Source organism: Electrona antarctica (assembly GCF_951216825.1).
Source record: "Electrona antarctica genome assembly, chromosome: 13".
NCBI lineage: Eukaryota > Metazoa > Chordata > Actinopteri > Myctophiformes > Myctophidae > Electrona > Electrona antarctica.
In genome coordinates this window covers 24,710,683-24,718,182 of record NC_136794.1, presented here as the reverse complement: position 1 = coordinate 24,718,182, position 7,500 = coordinate 24,710,683, and the positions used below count along the sequence as shown (strand labels likewise).

Sequence of the window (7,500 nt, the reverse complement as noted above, 5' to 3'; positions counted from 1 at the left end):
AGAGAGAGAGAGAGAGAGAGAGAGAGAGAGAGAGAGACAGAAAGAGAGAGAGAGACAGAAAGAGAGAGAGAGACAGAAACAGACAGACAGAGAGAGAGAGAGGGGGGGGGAGGGATATTAAAAGCTATTGAACAGTGAGGATGGAGTGAGTGGGTCAGAGAGGACAATTATAAAACAATAGAGAGGATGGCCAGACAGAACAGAGTGGTGGTGTAATGATAGAGACATTAGGATGATCGAGGATACATATGGATGAGAGAGAGAGAGAGAGACACACACACACACACACACACACACACACACACACTAAGGCTGTCCCCAAACATTCAAGGTTCGAATGTTCGCTCGTTAGGGTTGGCACTCGAATCTTAATTAATGGGCTTGAACCATTCGTTTTTTTTATTTATTTTTATTATTAAATAAAAAATATTATAATTTTTTCCCTTTTTTTTATTAACTCGAAAATATATCTCGGCGAGAATGCGATATGAGCATGTAAAAAAAAAAAAAGTAAGTTTCTAGTGCATTCCTGTCAGAAGTTATGATTTTTTAAAGAAATATCTCCTAGTTCTGCTGTCCCATCTCCCGTGCATCTCTTAATTTGGTGATTGGCCTGCAGCTGAGTTGATTGACCTTTCTCACCTTGTTCTGTGAGAACAAAAGAGTTCCATTGAATGGAATGTCTGACGTGTCTCTCTCTCACACACACACACACACACACCAGCATGATCGCTGACAGGGGGAACCGTTCTTAGCCATGATATATTAGCATATGCTCTCTAGCATCACATCACAAAAAGCAGGGAACTCTGATCATTGTTAAGCACTGCGCTTCAGGTGGGACAAATAACGAGCAATATACGCTGTTTTAGCTGCCTGCCAGCAAGCTCACATGAGCTTGCAGATCAGCTGTTTTCTTTCGCGGAGCCACTTGACGGTGTGTGTGTGTGTGTGTGTGTTGGGAGAGACGAGAGAGATTGATAAAGAGCAGGGGAGACGCGCTGCGAGACGGATATCTCAAAGGTTATTTTTTTTAATTAATTAGAAACAAATGGTCCGGATGTTCGCTCGAAAATTCCTGCCGAAGTTCGAGTCCTAAAAAAAGGGCTAAGGTACAGCCTTAACACACACACACACACACACACACACACACACACACACACACACACACACACACACACACACACACACACACACACACACACACACACACACACACAGGAGAAGAAGGGGTGAAGTCGAGGTGAAACCAATAATAAACAGTGTTTGTAGAAATATTACCGAGGTCCTATATAGCAGTGTACGTACGGGCCTGTATCCATCCAGCTGGAAACGTTAACCATAACAAATGTACATTGTTTGCCGCATAATGTTTCCCTGAACAGTGAAGACCCATTCCACATGCTGCATTCTCATGCCATATTCCCTACTATGAAGATCACAATCCATAAATAATAATAATGGTATATAGTTTAGAAATGTTTAGAGTGTGATATTTCTAAGACCCAAAACCCCGTTGACCTCAGGATACATCACTGAGGATATGTCCCAGGTTATAATTATTCTATTTATAGTGACACATAGGACACATGTGACAACCGGGTATAGTCTGGTGACCGCCGGAGAGACGGGTGACAGCCGGAATGTAGACGGCACCCGGGTGAGCAGTATGGGTTAGCGCCCCAGCCTGTGTCCTCCGTGAGGAGGAAGCCCAACAAACCTCGGTGAGGCCTTTAGGAGGGCCATTATAATCCACCACTCCTGAATGAAGTGCCTGGTGGGACTGGTGAGACGTAGGAGGGGCTTGGAAGGACTAGGCTCTGTGGGTTGACTCCTGTCCGGCAAGAGTCAACCCACAGAGCCTAGTCCTGCCAGAATCTGGTTCTCCCAGTCCCGGCAGAGTAGTTCCCAGAGCCGGACTAACAATGGAACTAGGTGGAGCTTAAGCGCCAGGGCCCGAAGCTTGCAGGGCCCGGTACGAGACTATAGGTACAACTGTTGCTTCTGTCGAAAAATATAACGCAACACAGGAACCCCCGCTAGTGTTTTTGGTCTTCTCGTCTGACAGTTTCTGTAGCAGCCTGATACTAGCAGCAAGGGGGGCCTGGGGGGGTTCCCGACGGCTGCGCGTCGCTTCCTCCTCCGACAGAGGGGAAGCGAGTAAGCGACGCCGTCAGAAGCCCCCTCTCAGGAAGGCCCCCTCTCTCAGACCGACCAACGTGTGTTGTTGTTGCGACAATAACATAGCCTACAGCCTATGTAAGAGGAATATAAACACAAGACCTTGGCGCAAAACTTCATATTTACCCTGCTCTAATGCAACAAAAGTGTGTTCTTACATCCTCCATTTCACGATTTCAGCACTCGTGAGTAAATTAATGTAATTGCTAATTTGCTATTATGAAAGTTTTCAGTGACGTTGCACTCACCACAACTTGGTTGCATTGTCGTCAATAATTAATCTGTCTTTAAAACGTTCTAATATTAATATAGCATATTGGCATTGTCTGTTGGTACACACGTTATATGGACCATGTAACAACATGATCAACAGCACTGTTTGCAAATGTAGCTACATTTGTTGGCCACAAAGACAATTTAGACAAAACATGCTGCTGCATGTTTATTGTTAATGACTGTATTAATAACCATAAAGTAATCTCCTAGTCCTTACATAATAGTTTAGCAGAGACTGAAGTTGGAAAGGCTGTGCCCAGTGCGGCTGTGTCTTGTGTCAGGCTGTCAGCGGGCAGCGCAGGCAGTAGTGGATATGCGCTAAACGGCGAAATGCATGTTAATTAATTAATTAATTAATTGGCTGAATCTGTAGGGCCTTTTGATTTTGTGAAGCGCCAGGGCCTTGAGAGGGGTTGATCCGTCACTGGTAGTTCCGGAGCAACGGATTGTGTGGCCTTGCTCATTGCCTGATGGACTAATCGAGGGTAGCTATTGGGACGTAAGTCGGGATTTGATCAACCCCGGCTGGGTCGCCTGAGTGAGGGGTATGATGTTGGTAGATCCGAAACCGAAATTTTTTGCTACTGTTATCTACTACAAATACTATTAGCATTGAGTTCCAGCGGTGAAGTGTCCCTTTAAGAAATGAGATCATTTTCTGAACATTCTTCAATCATTTCTACTCCACTACATTTCAGAGGCAAACATTATAGGTTTTACTCCACTACAACTATTGTAAAACAGTGATGCAGCTTTGTTGAGTGTCTATAAGAACACAATTGGCCTGTGTTAAGGCCTATTCATAGTCCAGTTTTCGGTGAAGAGGTGACCACTGAAAACTACAACATGATGTCACGCCGCTGTGGTCACTGCTACACATCTCTCTGTTTTTACTAATCACCGGTGGTTTCGGTGGTCACCTCTTCACCGAGAACTGGACTATGAAAGCAGTAGGTCTTTAGTGGGAAAGAAACGGGGAGCAGGGAGGGAGATATTTGTCACTACACGTACTCTACGGGCTGGGGGCAGAGGCTGTTAGCGGGGAGTGTGTGGGGCAGGAGGAGTAGTACGAAGGCCCTACGTCTGAACCTGTGCCTCTCAGCTGCCAGGATGGAGAAGGAGAATTCTGGACTCAGCATTTTCTGACCATAATCTGATGTTATTATGTGCGTGCGTGTGTTTCCATGCATATACTACTGTAGATCGAGAGCAGATTTGAGTGGATTTGCTGCGTGCTACCACAGGCTGAGTAAACATAAACAGATGCATGCTTCTGTGTGTGTGTGTGTGTGTGTGTGTGTGTGTGTGTGTGTTGGCATTAGCCTGGCGTACATTAGCCATGCCTGAAGAGGGGCATTGGAGAGAGAAAGCAAATAACTTTATCTGACCACACACACACACACACACACACACACACACACACACACACACACACACACACACACACACACACACACACACACACACACACACACACACGCACGCACACGCACAAGCACACGCAAACGCACACGCACACACACACACACACACACACAGACACACGCACAGGCTCTCCGGGTGTTGGGGCAGCAGTAGCGTAGCGTACTGGTGGGGTAATGGCCTGGTGAAAAACCATTTCACGCCATGGTGAGCAAAGGAGAGGCAGAGACGAGAAGTCAACCAGAAGAGACAGGGAGAGCAGTAGACGCACGCACGCACACACACACCGAACGAGAGCCTCATCCTTAGTTGCAACGGACCCTTCAATTTGCCCATGAAACTCACCACCCCTTCACTGTCGAGACCCCTGCACACACAAACACACACACACACACCCACACACACACAAGGAGTTCCTCTCCTTCATGAGGATTTAAACAGACATGGTTGTGATGTTATAGACACTACATCAGCCGCACGCACGCACGCACGCACGCACGCACGCACGCACGCACGCACGCACGCACGCACATCTTGTGGATCTGCTACTTTTCATCCATTAACCATAAAACAGAGGCTGATCTGTCCATCTGAGAAATCCGTTGTCTCCCCGGGACCCAAACTAGTGAATATAGCCGAACTACAAGCTCACAACGCGTCGCTTCGCGCTGTGCATTGTGAGCTCATAGATAGGCTATATTCACTATAGTTTTCAAATGTATGGATTTTCTTAGATTTTTTGCTTGATTTCTTCATGAAATTACTGAAAAAAATGTTTTTAATTCATGAAAAATGTAGCTTTTTTTGGGAACGTTTTTTTTACATTTTGAAATGATAATTAAAAACCAAACCTATAGGAAACAAAAACCAAAAGGACCCATAACAATGTGTCCGCGACCCACAAACGTGTTCCGCCCCACCGTTTGGTAAACAGTGATCTGTAGTGTCTATGTATCTATTCACACACACACCTGCGATCCATCCATCCATCATTCTGTCCCTTGCATCCTCCCTTCAATCCGATCGCTTCCATCCCTCCCTTGTCTGTTTTATTCATATCCTTCCGTTCACTCTATCTTTTCAAACCTTCATCCATCCATACGTCCCTCCCTCAATCCATCCATCCATCCGTCAATGCTGAAGTAGAGGAGTGGTGTCAATCATCACCCACCCCCCCCCAATCTCTATCTCTCTTCCTCTATCTTTCACTCATTTTCTCCCCCTCTCACCCTCCCTCCTGAAATCGATGACAAAAGGAAGACCTCTCCCTCCCTCCCTCCCTCTCTCCATCTGTCTTTCTCTCAGCTCTCCCTAGCTGTCTCTCTCCCTCTCTCTGTCTCCTATAAATCGATAGAGAGAGGAAGAGTTCTCTCTCCCCTCCCGCCTTCCCCATTTCCCGCCCTTCACCCCCCTGTCCCTCTAGCGTTCTCTGTCTCTGTCATCGTCTCCACCAGGCCGAAGGCATGGGGAGAGAGTATGTTTTGCACTCCGTCCGTGTGTCCGTCCTTCCGTCCTTCCTTCCTTCCGTCCTTCCGTCCGTCTGTGAACAGCTAATCTCCGGCACCGTTAACCCGGGCGATGCCAAACTTTGCACACACACTCCCTGGATGCCAACGATGAACCTCTGCCCCACATTTTCCAGAACGGCCTGTTATAGCGCCACCATGAGGCAGCTTTTCACATTTTGTACCTAAAACTGCACCGATCTGCGTGAAATGTTGCATGCACACTCCCTAGAGGCCAAGGACAAACCTTTTACCTGCATTTTCCGCATCTGCCTTTTATAGCGCCACCAGGAGGCCGACTTTTGTAAAACACATTTTTTGATATTACTCCTCCAGATTCTGTCCAAAAATCTCACAAATCGTTACACAGTATCTCTATGGTCATGTGCTCAAGTCGGATCTGTCTGATATTTCATATTCCATCCTAATTGGCTATAATTGGCTTTCACAGTTTGCAAGATTGCCCCGTTTTGAACAATAGCCTCAAATCATGAACGCAGCATGCAATTTACGTGAAATCTTTCACACATTTTCTTACTAGGCTGAGGAATATATCCCACCCTTTTCACATTGGCCTGTTATAGCGCCACCAACAGGTTGATTTTTGCAAAACACATTTTTGGAACAAAATGCCTCAAATCGGTACACATGATCTCTGTAGTCATGTGATCAAGACGAGTCTGTTGGATTTCTCAGATTGTACACTGATTGGCTAAGATTGCCTTCCAAAGTTTTCAGGAGTGGCCCGTTGTGTACAAAATGCTGCACATGTCCTGCTCATCCAGAATTCTATCCTCAGAGATGCTATGAGTGATCTGGCTCTGCATTTCCTCAACAAAATGAAGGAAAAAAAATCCTCCTAAACATTTTGCCAAACATCACACACACTCCTATCCTCCTGGTGGAGACCTGTGCCCGGAAGGGCACTTTTTCTAGTTCAACACTGTACTGTACTTGAGTACAATTTTGAGGCATTTGTACTTTACCTGAGTAATTCCAATTTCTTGTAACAGAGTATTTCTACAGCCTATTGCATTATTGATACTAAAAAAAATGCGAGCACTTTTTACACCACTGACATTAGATAAGATAAGATGTTTATTGTCACTTTCTACACTGCAGTACTGATACTTTTTTCCACCACTGCACCTCCCTCCCTCCTTCGATCCATCCCTCTCTCCCTCCATCCATCCATCCCTCTCTCCCTCCCTCCATCCATCCATCTCTCTCTCCCTCCCATCCTTCTCTCCCTCCCGTCCATCCCTCTTCCTCCATCCATCCATCCATCCCTCTCTCCCTCCCATCCATCCATCCCTCTCTCTCTCTCTCCCTCCTTCCATCCCATCCCATCCATCCCTCTCTCTCTCTCCCTCCCTCCCATCCCTATCTCCCTCCCGTCAATCCATCCATCCATCCATCCCCCTCTCTCTCCCTCTCCTGTCCATCCATCCATCCATCCCCCTCTCTCTCTCCATCCCTCTCTCTCTCCCTCTCCTGTCCATCCATCCATCCCCCTCTCTCTCCATCCCTCTCTCTCTCCCTCTCCTGTCCATCCATCCATTCATCCATCCATCCCTCTCTCTCCCTCCTCCAATCCATCCGTCCCTCTCTCTCCCTCCCATCCATCCATCCCTCTCTCTCCCTCCCATCCATCCCTCTCTGTCTCTCATCCCTCTCTCTCTCCCTCCCTAGCAGAGAAATCAATGCATAAAGGAAGGCTGTGTCTAATCCATACAGTCATATTGTTCTGCTCAGCCAGCACTTTGGACTGACTCAATTAGAATGCAGCTCTGAAGACACGGCACTTTCTGTGTGTGTGTGTGTGTATGTGCGTGTGACACCGAGTTTCTGTGCACGCACAGGCGTTGTTTTTGTTGTGTGTGCATGTAGCCTACACAGATGTCCCAGCGCACGCGCACACACATGAACTGACACACACGCGCACACACACACACACACACACACACACACACACACACACACACACACACACACACACACACACACACACACACACACACACACACACACACACACACACACACACACAGGATTTGATGTGTTTGAGGCTAATTGAGAGAGGCGTGGACGGTGTTTTAAGGGTGGGGGGGGGGGG

The 7,500-nt window shown here is 47.0% G+C and overlaps 1 protein-coding gene across 1 annotated transcript in view; it reads right to left on the bottom strand.

Moving 5' to 3' along the window:
- LOC306934899 (partitioning defective 3 homolog B-like) overlaps positions 1–7,500 on the bottom strand; it is a 375,969-nt gene that overhangs the window by 41,676 nt on the left and 326,793 nt on the right. The gene's annotated exons all lie outside the window — the stretch shown is intronic.